Source organism: Corapipo altera, unplaced genomic scaffold (assembly GCF_003945725.1).
Source record: "Corapipo altera isolate COAL_440 unplaced genomic scaffold, ASM394572v1 61411, whole genome shotgun sequence".
NCBI lineage: Eukaryota > Metazoa > Chordata > Aves > Passeriformes > Pipridae > Corapipo > Corapipo altera.
In genome coordinates, this window is record NW_020884875.1 from 13,145,998 (window position 1) to 13,161,063 (window position 15,066).

Below are 15,066 nucleotides of genomic sequence, written 5' to 3' on the forward strand. Positions count from 1 at the left end.
AGGGATCAGGATTGCTTTGTTAATGTACTGTGGGATATCAGTTTATGGCACGATAACATCAAGGGCAGTGAGGGTCATTTGGGATATGTATCCAGTGCTGCTCTCCTATCCTTACCTTGGGTGCTGCCTATGGGAGCCCATTAGTAATTGTACCCAGTCTGTGGGTGGAACAGGGAAGAATGATTTTCCCCAGCTTTTCACCCCCTTTTTCTACGTCAAGCCTGTTACAACAGCTTTTGAGAATTGTGAATTGCCTCTGGATATTGAGGAAAGCATGGTTTTGTTGCTAAGTCTGCCAGGTCTCCTCAGTGCAGTCCACACCATGTTTAGAATCAAGGTAGAGATTTCTAGGAAGGTCATTCAGAGATCTGCAATGAGTCATGAGTGACATGGGGATAAAATGGCCAACTTTTGAAGGATTACTCTGCTCTAACGGTTTGGAAGTTCCCCCCTGAGCAATTACAGGACCCTGATAAAGTGGTAGAATATGTGAAGGAAAAATGTTGCGGCAACTTGAAAGAGGCACAAAGTTATGCAATGTGCTGGGCCCTGGCTACTATTTATCAGACACCGATGGTCACTACATGGCATCCTCAGGGGGAGGAGGAGGAAAAGCAGAACAATAGGCACTGTAGCCACTCAAACTTCAGCTGAATCACAGGAACAACTCATGCTGGTAGCAGTCCCACCTATACAGAAGAAATCCAAGACCAAATCAGTTCACAAAGTGAGGGATGAAGAGGAAGCAGGGCCCTCATGACAGGAGGAAGAGCCAGGGCTAGAGATTTCTGTCCGATCCCTATCCCTGGGTGAGCTGTAAGGTATGCAAAAATATTTCAGTCACCAGTTGGGTGAGGCCCTGGTGACCTGGCTGCTCCAATGCTGGGATATTGCAGCCCACGATATGACACTAGATGGTAGTGAAGCCAAGAAACTGGGATCCCTGTCCTGGGATGTGGGAATTAAAAGAGGATTGGGAAGAGGAATCTCTCAGCCTCTGGAGGCAACTCCTGTCTGTCAAGCAGGAGGGAAAGTTATTTTCTCAAGAATGGTCTAATAGTGCACCCAAGCAAGTGGAAGACTATGAAGAAAGGTATCCAGTACAAGGTATCCAGTCCTGAGAGAATCAGCTGTGCTGGTGGTAAGCTACAGAGATTCAAATAATGAGCAGAGGTGTACACAATCCATGTGGTGGAAGTTTGTATGGAGCACACCATTGTCATACACCAATTTATTTGCATTCATGTCTGTTACAACCCACCCCTGAGGACAAGGATAATTCAAGTTAATAGATCCCTTTGGGCAGATTAGAGTGAAAAGACACTGAATGACCAGTGTTTATAAATATGTAGGTATATATATGTATGTAGGGTTTATTTTAGAACAGTCTGGTTGCAATGGAGAGCAGGTATGTAGCCCTTTTAGTTATTATTATCTAAAGTAATATAATAATATAAAAGCATAAAAATATCACTTAAGAAAATATAAGGAAAAGAAAGGAAGGATAAGAGTAGAAAGATATCACCACCCGTGGATCCAGTGACAAGACTTGATTGTTGCTATTTCAATGTCCGTTGGTCAAAGTGATGGTTGCAGTCTTGATCCATCATGGATGGGAGAAAGCCCACAAAATACAGAGTTCAACAGGTTGATATACCTTTAGGTTTACTTGGGAATGCCCTGGTAACTCCCCTGGGGGTGGAGCTTTACTGCTTTACTGCTTTACTGCTGAATCTACACTCTGATTCAGCAGTGTAGATCATGTGTGGTCCTGTGGTAGAAAGATCCAGAAATGAGTCTGGGGGTGCTTTAGGGGTCTTTGATGGTTTATGACACCTTCTAAAACATGACAGCTGCCTCTCATGTCAGTGTATTTGAGCCAATTATGCCCTATCACAAGGGATGAATACCTTCAGGCCCATATATGAATGCCCCAATATCTCCCCTGGGGGAGAGTTTTACAACAGAGCCAGTTGTAGAAGGGAGGACGCTGGCATGATGAAAAGCACCATCCCACCTTGAAGGATCAGCCTCTTCTCTTATCTGACTTAAAATGTTGTTTCTTGCTAAACAAAGGTTGATTTGTCATCATTATCCTCTGCTGCTCATGCCCTCTGCATCAGAGGTTTCACCACTACACACCCAAAATTCTCCTCTCCCCCTCGGCAGGGAGCTGCAAACCCAGGCCCAGCAAAGCACCCTGCCACCTCCACAAATGGCTGATTGTTTTGAGTCATTAACCATTAACATTTCTGTCTTTCACAATATCAGTGAAAGAAGGAGAAAAACAGTGCTCCAGTGACTACCTGACTCCAGCAATATGAAGATCATCCTTTTTCCTCCCTACCAATCTGTACCTTGTCTGTAGAAAGACTGTCCAAGAATGGACAGATTTGAAAGACTTGCACAAACGAGAGGAAACATCCCATGCCCCACCGGTATGGACCAGAGTTTCTGCTACTGGGAGCAAGCACCCCCCTGTTTGAGAGAGTGGGTACACACCACAAGGTAACCTGTGTTTTTATCTGCATGACCAAGGAGAGGACATGAGGAAGGGGGATGGAAAACCCACCTCTGTCCCAGCAGATGGGTACATGAGTTGAGAGGAAGAACAACTACTGCAGGAAATTCTTCAAGGATAAATGCTGCTCCAGTTTCCAGTGGGCAAGTCCTCTGATGGAATAGAAGGGCTGATGTTATTTCTGGTCCTCTTTAAAGAACATCCAGTTCCTATTTACAAGAAGTGAGCAACAAGTACTATAAACCAGAACTAGAGAGGCCATGCCTCCAGCCAGGTACTGGAAAGGGACAGTTGGATCTATTGGACCGTGGGGCTCCAGTGACTTGGCACATCAGACCCACAAGGGTATAAGGCCATCAAGATGCCTGATGCCATCAAGATATGCAGGGGCAGAATCCATCTCTATTTCTGGGGTGACAGGGGGATCCCAACAGCTGACTGTACTGGAAGCTCAAGTGAGCTTGACTGGGAGTGAATGGCAAGAACATCCCATTGTGACTGGCCCAGAGGCCCCATGCATCTTTGGCAAAGATTACTTCAGGAGAGGGTATTTCAAGGACCCAAAAGGGCATTGCTGGGCTTTTGAGATAGCTGCTGTGGAGACAGAGAAAATTAGACAGCTGAATACCTTGTCTGGTCTCTCAGAGGACCCTTCTGCTGTGGGACTGCTGAGGGTGGAAGAACAACAGGTACTGATCTCTACCATATCAGTGCCCCATCAGCAGTACTGCACCAACCAGGGCTCTGTGACCCCCATCCATGAAACAATTTGTGAACTGGAGAGCCAGGGGGTGGTCAGCAAGGCTCGCTCACCCTTTAATAGTCAGTCTTATATGGCCAGTGCATAAGTCCAGTGGAGAGTGGAGACTGACAGTCTCCATGGCCTGAACAAAGTCACACCTCCACTGAGTGTCGCTGTGCCCAACATGCAACACTTCAGTATGAGCTGGAGTCCAAGGCAGCAAAGTGACAACACCACTGGTATCCTAGGTAGAAATTTCCTTGGTATAAGAAAGCGTAATTGCAAGTACAGAAATTCTTAGCTCCTAAATATCTTTCATGCAGTGGCTGAAAGGAGGCATCAGCTGTATAGGAAGAGAAGCCACGGTCTACTGCATTCCAGGCTTCTTCATCCACAGTGTAGTCCTTTGGATCACACAATATGATTAAGGGACCCATAAGGATCACTGAGTCACACTCGCTGCTCCTTGCAGGATGATCTTTATGGGTCCCTTCCAACTTGAGATATTCTATGACTACTTCAAATTAAACCATATGACTAAGCATCATCCAGATGCTCCCTGAACTTGACAGGCTTGGATACTACTTTCCTGGGGAGCCTGTTCCAGGCTCTCAGCAAAGAGCCTTTCCCAAATGTCCAGTCTAAACTTTCACTGATGCACTTTCATTCCATGTCCTTATGTCCTATGACTGGTGACCAGAGGGACCAGTGCCTGCCCCTCTATTTCCTCTCATGAGGAAGCTGTAGGCTGCCATAAGGTAACCGCAGTCTCCTCCAGGCTGAACAGAGCAAGTGCCCTCAGCTGCTCCTCATACAGCTTCCCCTCAAGGCCCTTCACCATCTTCGTTGCCCTCCTTTGGACACTCTCTAAGAGCTCAATATCTTTCTTATTTTGTGCTGCCCAAAACTGCACACGATATTTAAGGTGAAGCTGCCCCAGTGCAGAGCAGAGCGGGACAATCCCCTCCCTTGACCGGCTGCCTGATGCTCCCCACCCCGCAACACGGTTGGCCCTCCTGGCTGCCAGGGCACTGCTGACTCATATTCAACTTGCCCCCAGCCCAAAACCTCAGATCTCTTTCTGCAAGGCTGTCCTCCAGCTTCTTGTCCTCCAGTTTCAGGAATGTCTCACTATAGTTGTTTAGTTAAAACAGCAATTAGGATTTTGAAATTAATTGAAAAAAATCAGGTAATGTTAACGGATTTTCTGGAACCCCTACACTTAAAGCTACAGTGAATGATGGGACATGATATTTGTGCAGTTTTGCACAAATAATAGATAAGCCTTTGAAAGAGACTTTTCAGCAGCTTTTGCCCAACAGTACATAGGGTTTCCCCATGCAGTATTCACGTTTCCATGAGCATTTCTCCATTGTGTCCACTAGAGGTCTGGAATCTACTGACAACCATACACCCTGAATCCCTGCGTTCTTCCCCAGTCCATGGATGGTGAGCCCAGTCTCCAGTTTGCTCTCACTTAAGAGTTCATAATAGATAACTGAACCCAAGTAATTTACTATATTCCTATTATAGTGTCTCTGCCTTGCTTGTTTTTGTATTTGAAAAGCATTCCATACTCAAAAGAAATTAATACCATTTAAAGTACATGCACTGTGATCCTGACCAAAGATACTGGAAGGCTGGAGAACAATCCAGCCAGGTTCTCTGAGTGAGAGCCACAGAAATAATGAATTAAAAATGTTAACTTTGAAATAACAGAGTGATTGAATATATAATAGAGGAAAATGTGGGAAAAAAAACCCAAACCTACATGGATTAAACCTGAATTTCTGGCTAAATTTCTCTCTGACTCTGTACTGATATATCTGTGGTGCACAGAAAGTTTACATCAGGTAACCTCTGCAAGGCTGTGTGAGAGCCAGTCCAGAGATCCATTTCTTTCATGAAGCTGAAATCTGAAATGGAATAAACCTTAAGGAAGATGAAGCTAAAAAATGTAACTGGCCTTGCAGGTGTTGGTGAAATCCTTGCTGCATTGAGTATTATGTGTCTCCTAGGCTTTGACACCTGTATTCTTATGTAGCATTTACACCACTTTTACTGTATGATTAAATCAGATGAAAGAAATAGCAAATCTGGCATGCCTTGGAAGCAACAGGGAAAATGTTTCATAACCAAAATCCAGAAAAATACATCTTCTTGTAAGTAATTTTAAAGTAACATGAAGTGGCAATTACCATAAAGTTGCATATTAAAAATACTGAGATTTAATCATTCTAAAAACAAATGCTGAACTGCCATGTTTGTTGAAAAGCAATGCAAATAAAATGCAAATTGCCTTTTCTTGAAATACCATAACCTGAACCATTTCTTCTTAAAGACATCTCATATATAGACAAGCTACATAAGTTTGCATAAGGAACAAAATTTCCTTTTTCTGAATTATTTGTGTTACAGGAAAGTACTTGTTCTAAATAAACCTTCAATATCTGCTTTGTATTTTGTCTTGAATTTCAGTCAGCAATAATGAGTTAATATATAAGAAATAAAACTTCTTAACTATTGCCTGAAAACATACCCTAGAAAATACATTTATTAATTATATGCAAACACACTGGAATAGAGGAATTCTAGATTAAGAAAACAAAATGCAAAATTTCTTTCATCTTTTTGTTGTAGAAATTCAAGCAATTGTCAGATAGTCATCACCACGCCTGCCACAAGAGTGAGTACAAAGGTGAAAATGGTAATCTTTCAGAAGGTGTTTCCTCCATTTTGTATAGTTTAACATTATGCTGCTAAAATGGAATTGAAGATTTCTGTATCTCTTGTGAGGGCCCTGCAGGGATCAGCCAGCACTATTTCATAAGATATGATTCAGACACCCTGAGGAAAACTTAGTCAAGAGTTAGCAACTGGGAAGGGGGAAAAAAAAAATCTATGCGAAGAAGCAGCTTTACTCACAGGAAAAAAATCCCTGTCAAAAGAGCAGAGACAGCTGTTGATTATGCAATACTAACAGCATGCTTCACTCCACATACTTTGTGTTCCTCTGATGCACAACACTGATTGTTTGTTTCTCTTGGTGTAAATACTTCTCAGCATTCACTTTTCTTTGTTTACAGTGATAAAATTTGTAAAGCCCCTGATTCAGCACTGGTGTTTTGAAATGTCAGTCTGCTGATTTTGCTTTAGTGAAGGATTTCTGTAGCCTTTGATGGCAGTGAGGAGATATTAGGACTTACCTTTTGAACCACACCCATGAGTCCAAAGGCAGCCAGTGTTTCCTTGCCACAAGACCAGGAGTTTGAAAATTCTGCAGTCAACATCTTAATTCCAACTGATTCTCTCCAAACATTTTACCAAAAGCTCTTGCCAATCTAATTTCTTACAGTAATGTTAATCTTTTACATTTGAACTTCAATGACAGTATACTGTCTTTCAGAGTGTTAGTAAACAAGTTGCTTTTCCTGATTAACTACATTATTTTTGCCAAATTCAACGTGCAGCATGTAATCACAGATGCCATGAACTCCGCTCACAAAGCAGGTTGCCAGCAGTTTCATGTAGCAGTAACAGCCAAATGCTTCAGAGCTGCACAAAGTCTTTGTCTTATTCATTCCTGTTTGACTTTGCAGGGGATTCTGGTTAATCATGTACAATGTTAGCATTACTATTTGCATGTAAATTTGATGAGCACTTTGTAACACTCTTCCCTGTCTGCTCTGGTTTTCCCTGAGGCTGTTACTAGTTCCACTCTGTTGCCTTCTTTGTTCATCTGTCTTGTACTTTGAATTCCCCACTTGTATTTCTGAGACAGTTACAGAAAGCAGCAACCTCCTGCCAGACCTTCCCAGGGTAGAGCCTAATCTCCCTTCAGCCCTCCTGTGGGTTTTTCCTTGGTATTAAAAAAAAAAAAAAAAAAAAAAAAAAGAAAATCAGTATCTTACACCTCCTTATGCCACACAGGGAGCAGGTGCCCACAGCAGGGAGCCAAGTGATGGAAGATGGGCCTCTGCTCTTCACCTTTTGCATGATCCAGGCAAGGTGACCACAGCTCCCCACTCTGGTACCAGAGATAAACTCTGTCCCATTACCATGATGGAAGGGCCCCATGGCACTCTTTTTTTCCCAAGAAAATTCAGCAGTTGGTATCCCAATGGTATTGCTGCAGAAATAATGTTACACAACTCCAAGATGAAAATCAGCCACTTACTCAGCTGAGAAACAATATGAGACAAACTTCTACTTATGGCATGCACCAGTTTTGCATTTCCAAAGCAACTTCCCTGTATCTTGGTCCTACAATCTATCTTTAAGCAATCTTGAAGCTTGCTTCTCTAAACCCTGATGATGCTGCTTAGCTCTCAGCCTGAAAAGACAGCTGTAACTAAAGCCAGAACTAGTACTTATTTTACACAACTGTTTTATAACACTAGTTGGAACAAAAAATGTCAGAAACAGAGCAAACATGGAAGTTTATCTGAATTCAAGGTAACTTGTTTTGCCTAAGCAGTTCATATTCACAGCTCTAGCCCACCCCTAGCATCAACCAGATGCAACTCCATATTCTCAAGAAACTGGAAAGAATATGGGATAGAAAAAAAAAAAAAAAGACTATTAACTGGGATGATAGACTCAAATATGTTCTGCATTTTTCACTAGTAAGCTGATTGTTAGGGACATTCCAGCAGAGTTTTTCCTGAATACTGTGGACTAGACTTTTTTCCTCTACAACAACAGTATAAATCACTGGAGTGCAGACACTGCCCATCACTAGAATGATCATCATTAGTATTGTTATAGCAGTTCCGCTTGCATGCACCTCCTGCTGTGCAGCACATAATGCTTTCAGGAAGTACACTGCTCCATCTGGCAATGAATGTATATCTGGGTGAATTAGGAATCCAGTCACTTGGAACTTTCAAGATCAAAGATATTGTTAGGGGTTAGTCCTAGGAATGACGTCTGAATAGATCTTTCTGTTGAGGGTTATTTGTCACCAAATTAAGCTAGCAACTCTCCAGGCATATAGGACTGTAAAGCACGTCAGTCAGTCTTCAGCAGATGAGCAGTCATGAGGCCAACCATGTACGCAAAAATCAGCAGGGAAAGTTGCAGAGCCCATCAGAAAGGGAACTGGACACAGCAACAAGGTGGATTACAGCTGTGGGACTGCACTGTATAGCTCATCCTTTTACTGCAAGAATAAACCTAAGTAATCCCCAAATAATCCTCTGAAAAAAAATCCTGACCTGCATTGTGGGAGATATTGTTTTGATTCATTATGCAAATCAACTGTACATGCTCTTTTTTTAGCACTGAAATCAAAGCATAGCAAATACAGCACCATCACATGCTTTTCACAGCCTACAAAATTTTCTAGTACATCAGCATTTCTATTTCATAAATAGAAATTAGAGCTTACAGGACAGGATCATTTTCACACAAATTCTAGTATATATCACTTGCAAGCATTTTAGGAGGACCTACCATAGGCTGGACTCAACCTTTGTGTGTTGTTGTCAGCTAGAGGACACTGAATGACATGCGATCTGCAGGGAAACCTGATGTGCCAGAACTTACTCAGGCTTCTAGAACCATGGAAATATGGGCAAGTTTTACCTAAACCCTATAAATCCCAGAACCCTCCCTTTGTAGCCATTAGGTTACATCTAGACTGTCTTAAATGTTACAACCTATACAACTCAACACACAGCAGTTGTTTCTGAAAACGCATAGCAAAACCAGCTTGCTTATCTACTCTGTACCTGTGGTATCATGTCTATCCCAAATACAGGGTAAGATCACAGGTGTAACAACACTGCCATTGTCTCCAAAAATGCTTTTGTTTAGAAGTGTTATGGTTTTCTGTTCCCATAAAATGCAAAGGTTTCAAGAAGGTCCACAGCCTATAAGAAAAATATACTGGTGCATCCTTGAACTCTTGCATCCCCCTTGAAATTTCAGTTACAGCCTGCTGACATAGTTGGTCAAATATACTGTATTTCCCGATGAAACCAGACTGCTATCAATGTGGGACATAATTGAAAAATGGAAAGTAAAAACAACTCCATGTTTTGAAATAATCACCTAATTTTCAAGGTACAAATTATTAAAATAGGACAATGCTAAAATATGAGGAACAAATATAATGGGAGCAAAGGGTCTGTTCTACAAATGCAAGGGCTGAATGACACACTAAAGCAGAATTACAATCCATCTAGACTACAGTTCCTGACAGAGGTCAGCCTCAACACCAGTGTATACGTGTACAAGGTCACATCTAAGCAAGTCTGAATTTTGTATGCTGGTGGAAGATGATGAGTCAGTGAATTCTGAGACCTGTAGGCTATTCTAGCTTCTACACAGTAAAAACCACACACACATACACACAAATCTTAAAGATCATCACCCCCGGGTAGTAATTACTGGAGCATGAAATGCTGCAGATGTACATGGGGATTGTTTATCCAAATGCTGTCCCCAGCATATGGTAAAGGCAAACCCCAGCTGTATGAGCTGGCTATGCTGGTTTCACACTGTTTAGGAAACTCCCTAAACCAGAAAGGACTGTACCATCTCCTGATTCCTAACACTTAACTGGTGCAAAGCAGCCAGAAGGAAAATAAATGAATTATGAAATTAACTCCTTCCTGGTTCTTTGTATACCAACTGTCCCAGGAACAAAAACTTGTAATGGATGCCCCAAATCAATAAGTCTACCCCTGTGCTAACAAAACTGTTTGATTTTTTCACTGTATCTCATTTTTACGTTTGAATCCTACCAACACTCATGTTCACATTATCTTTATAGGATCAGGAGCTTTGAGGCAGTAGCTGTCTCTCACCGTATGTTTAGGTAAGACTCCTGCCTAGGGGGGCAGATGAATTTCCTTCCCCAACTATAACACAACCAAATGAGTTGACTGACCTGTATAGGTGAAGTCAAATAATGTTAGAAACCAGCACAAATGCAGAAGTCCTAACGACGTAGTTGATCATAGTAAGTATTGTAAAAATTTTTCCTACCCACTCAAGTCTGCTGACTGCTATGTTACTCACCTACATGGCTCTAATGAGGCACTACCACTTTTAATTCCCACTAGTCCTCCACATTCGACAATACTGAAGAGACAAGGAAGATCTTCATCACCACATGCATTTTAACACTATTCTACTGTGACTCCCAGTCACATTGTGTGTGTAATACCACAGATGTCATGTCAAACACCAACGTCACACATCTAACATATATTCTGGCCCCCAAAATGATCTTAATATTACTTTTGTCCTGCACAGTCACAAGTTAAGAGTGCGAGAATCATAGAATCAGCTGGGTTGGAAAGGACTTCTGAGATCATCAAGTCCAACCCTTGGTCCAATGCTGCCGTGGTTACTAGACCATCCAGTCTGATCTTAAAAACCTCCAGGGATGGAGAATCCACCATTTCCTGGGCAGCCCATTCCAATGCCTGATTACCCTTTCTGTAAAGAATTTCTTCTAATATCTAACCTAAACCTCCCCTGGCACAGCTTAAGACCATGCCTTCTTATCCTACTGATAGCTGCCTGGGAAAAGAGACCAACCACCATCTGGATACAACCTTTCAGGGAGTTGTAGAGAGTGATGAGGTCTCCCCTGAGCCTCCTTTTCTCAAGGCTGAACAACCCCAGCTCCCTCAGCCTCTCCTCATAGGACTTGTGCTCCAGTCCCTTCACCAGCCTTATTGCTCTTCTCTGGACCTGCTCCAGCACCTCAATATCCTTCCTGAACTGAGGGGCCCAAAATTGGACACAGTACTCAAGGTGTGACCTCACCAGTGCTGAGTCCAGGGGAAGAATCACTTCCCTGGTCCTGCTGGCCACACTGTTCCTGATCCAGGCCAGGATGCCACTGGCCTTCTTGGCCACCTGGGAAGCCCTCCTGCATCTCAGTTGGGCCCTTAAAGATGGCAGGAGTCTGGCTTATACAGTTATTAGGACTTCATCACAAAACAGAAGCCCACAAAATGGAGATCTGACTGTCAAGTCATACTCAGTTACCTATGTAATTGCCTAATGCATGTTGCTGGAAATAACAGGAAAGAATAGCAGGATTAGCCACAGTTCCTGAAGTTGCGGCCTAAACCCAGAGCTCCTCCTGTTTCAGTAGATACTTCCAACAACTCCAAACCTTGCTTAATCTTATTGCATCATTTTCAACTCAACAATAACATGCAGGTGCAAACACTTGCCACAAGTTATATGTTGGTTGTGAAGCAAGATACTGATCAGCTGTATGTGGCTGAAATTTTTGAGATTCCAGCATAAGCCCGAAAAACATTATTAACTCAGGTGCAGCTTACATAGAGAATGTAAGCACTTTTAACTCAACTTCAGGTATGTCCTAAAAATTTGGAGTAGGATACAACCCACAACTATATTTTTTCAGTACACAGAAACAAACAATAGAAATGCAGAATAAGGATTTCAAGTGCAGCAGATACTTCCACATTTATCTGCCAGTATCCTGCAGTGCACATCAAATCCCTGACTGTGTGAAACATGTTGCAAAAGCACTGTGCACCTAGATCAAACTGACCTTCAACCAATCCAGTAACTGAATAAGCAGTAAGATGTCCTAGAATTCTGCCTTCAGCCCATGTAAGAAATTACAGACATTCACTATAAAAATGATTAGTGCTTATAGCATTACAACACTACTTGTTCAACAATTGTTCTGATTTGTCCAGATTCATTAGCAATTCAAAATGTTGGGCTGTAACTTGCCTGTAAAAGTACTAATCCCTGCACTACACAAACATTGTTAGAATGTCTTTTTCATTGCCAGGATATTTTTGGTGCAATGTAAAGGCAGTAAGTTATATTTGTTATATCTCCTTCTTGGAAAAAAAATAAAAAAATTACAGCAAGACAGTACAGTAACAGTATCATATAAGCTGCCTTCCTTCTATTCAATAACATTTTGTTCTAATGATAATCCATGTATGAAGGCAGAATATTAACAGAACAATTAAAACTTTCATTATGAGACTGCATGTATCATGTGTTACCACAGAACCATAGCTTAAAGTCAATTAGAATACACAGAAAGTTATACATCTGATTCTCAGAGCTTTAATGTGCATCTGCTTTTTATCCATTTTTAAAGTTACTGAGTTCAACTCACAGTCAAACTAATCATCTTACTGTCTCGTGCTATAGACTGTTTACCTCAGGTAAGTAAACTTGCCTCAGCTGCACTGTCAGCTCCTTTTCTGTAAAACAGACTTCCTTCCAGAGTTCAATCTCTGGTATTAGTCAGGATCTTTCAATTATCACATCCAACAGAAAATGTTTTCAGCAGTTCTCACAAATTTCTGGATGCAGCTAAAATGACAGATCTGAAAAGGAATAAAAAATAGCTTAGAAAAATCAGAAGCCACATTGCATGTATTAGGTAAGGGCAATACATGTTAGTATTTGTTAATATTTTAAAATATCTAGCTTAGAAATCCCTCCTCTTTACATATACCACCATCTCGCCAGTCACTTAAGGCTGTAATTTAGCCATCAACATGGACTTCCCTATAGGCTTTCCTATCTGTGCTGAATATTAACTGTCTAGTTTCCTAACTTGTTTGAATCCATTCTCACAAACAGGATGATCAAACAGCTTCCATGTTCTGGCTTCTCATCACTTCCTCTGCCTTCCTTGAAAAATATTAACTTCTCCCACTCACCTTCCACCACAGAAACTTTTTCCCTAGCCACTGTTCTGATTGCATTCTATTTCTCCTTACATTCCTCCACTGCCTCTGACAACAAATACAACCTACTCTCTTCGTATCAAGAAGAGAATAGCTTATTACTCTATCCGTACCATGACATTTAGGTTTTCAGCAGATACACCAAAACACTTCAGGAAAAGTAAAGCATGTATATGATGTGTCACCTACAAAACAGCATCAGCACAAAATTTCAAAGGTGGCAACTACATTGAACTTCCCTCACATCCCCAGCAAATCAATATAATAAGATACAAAAGTACTGATTTGGCATTTGAGGTACTGAGCTGTGAATATTTTAAACCAAGTGTTCTTCCTTTGTCACATATGTTAAACGTGCACTACTAATTATGTGAAATTCTCACTGGTTAGATTTCCTAAGAGACACAACCACAGACTCACAAGGTTTTAATAATAAAAGCAACAAACCAACCTGTAATAACACAAGGTGCATTCTAGAGCTTTAAAAACAATATTATTTTAAAACAACAGTAGGAAGCTTTTTATTTTTATATATGCACCACACTAGCTTAATAAAATACATAGTTTAACCACCTTCCAAGAGGGTTGTTTTTTTTTAATATCAGAATATACTAATTTTAAATCAGTGCAAAGCCCTTGAAGCACAATTAACAATTTTGAAAATATTTCCAAAAACCTGTTGCAAACATTATGAAAAAAATCTCACTAGCAGTCACTACTGCATTGAATCAAGCTATTTCAGAGCTTAATGTGACAGAACGTGAACATTCTCTTAGCTTTTAAAAAATAAAAAACTAAAAAAACCCTTTGTTTCAATAGAAACACAGGCAACTCAAAAAAAACTTTATTTCAATAGAAACACAGGCATCTGTTTTCATTTCTCCATAGTCCAAAATATTTGGAATGGAAATACAAAGCCATTTTCCTTGAGTAAAACTACAGATGTGAATCCATAATGACATAATTACATTATGGCTACATAGAAGTTCAACCTGATGAGAAACATCATGACAACTATTCTCAATTTCTAGCAGTTAATGACAGACTAGGAAGACCATAGCCAAATTCTCCTTAGCAAGAGGAAATCACTACAGCATTGAGGCCAGGACTGAGCATTTAAGTTAGTCATGAAGACTATTATGCACTTCCAGTTAGAATCTGCAATAATCAAGAACACATTTTGCTCACATCTTTGTCCTCAGTCAAGAGTCTGGGGATGCAGATAGGCCAGTATTTCCGGACTGGGAGTGTGCTGGGAGCATACCTTGCACACAGACTTCCAGACATGTCACATGGCTGTTTATCACTAGATTAGCCTCACTTTGCATTTCAAAGACACTGCTTTAGTAACGATCTTATTTTTTAAGCATCAAGTATGTCTGTTAGTGGGGAAAAAGCTAATGCTGTCTGGAACATCTAAGCAAGACACTTAGGTCACTTCATAAGAATCCAGTATGAGGTATTTCATTAACAGCAGCTACAGTGGCTTAAAGTACTTATGAGGACTTACATATCTGAATCACAAAACAGTTAACACATTTATTGACTTCTAAGAAAAACCCAGCATGTCATTTATTGATTGGACAGGTCACAGGAAGTCTGGTAAACTACTCTGTAGAATTTGGTTACCTTTTCCAGGGCAATTACATTCACCATCCTCATTTCAAAACGCAGATTCACAAAGTCTAGTTTTTCTACCATACTTCCACAATTCAAATTGAATTTTAACTAATTCAATGCTAGAAGTATAATTCACTGATAAAGTACTTGCAAACTGAGACAAGCGCACTCATATTGTTACTCTTAAGTTCTTGTACTTGACTTCAGCCATGTCATGCTCACATCAGACTGTGTCTGACCTCAAACCACAAGAGTTTTATGGCTTGAATAAGTTCCTCCAGTTTCCCAGTAGTAATGACTTACACCACGATAAACGTGCTTAGCAAGTTAGACACAGACCCACCTTTTCCCAGGCACAAGTAGACTTCTGTTATGGCTATAGCAAAGTCCTACCTGGATTTTATCCTGGACAAGTCAGGGTGAATTTCCACTTCCAAAAGTACTTGCTCTTGAAATAAGCTTAGAAGGCC

The 15,066-nt window shown here is 41.0% G+C and overlaps 1 long non-coding RNA gene across 2 annotated transcripts; it reads right to left on the reverse strand.

Annotated features, from left to right (window-relative positions):
* Nucleotides 1-1,735: 1,735 nt before the first annotated feature.
* LOC113943057 lies at nt 1,736-7,849 on the reverse strand. 2 transcript variants are annotated; one of them, XR_003526181.1, is made up of 3 exons: nt 7,251-7,849; nt 2,573-2,730; nt 1,736-1,771 (listed from the first exon to the last, which is right to left on the reverse strand). It is a non-coding gene; the product is annotated as an uncharacterized LOC113943057 (long non-coding RNA). The 2 variants fall into 2 exon arrangements; XR_003526180.1 differs by having other exon boundaries at nt 7,175-7,849.
* Nucleotides 7,850-15,066: the final 7,217 nt, after the last annotated feature.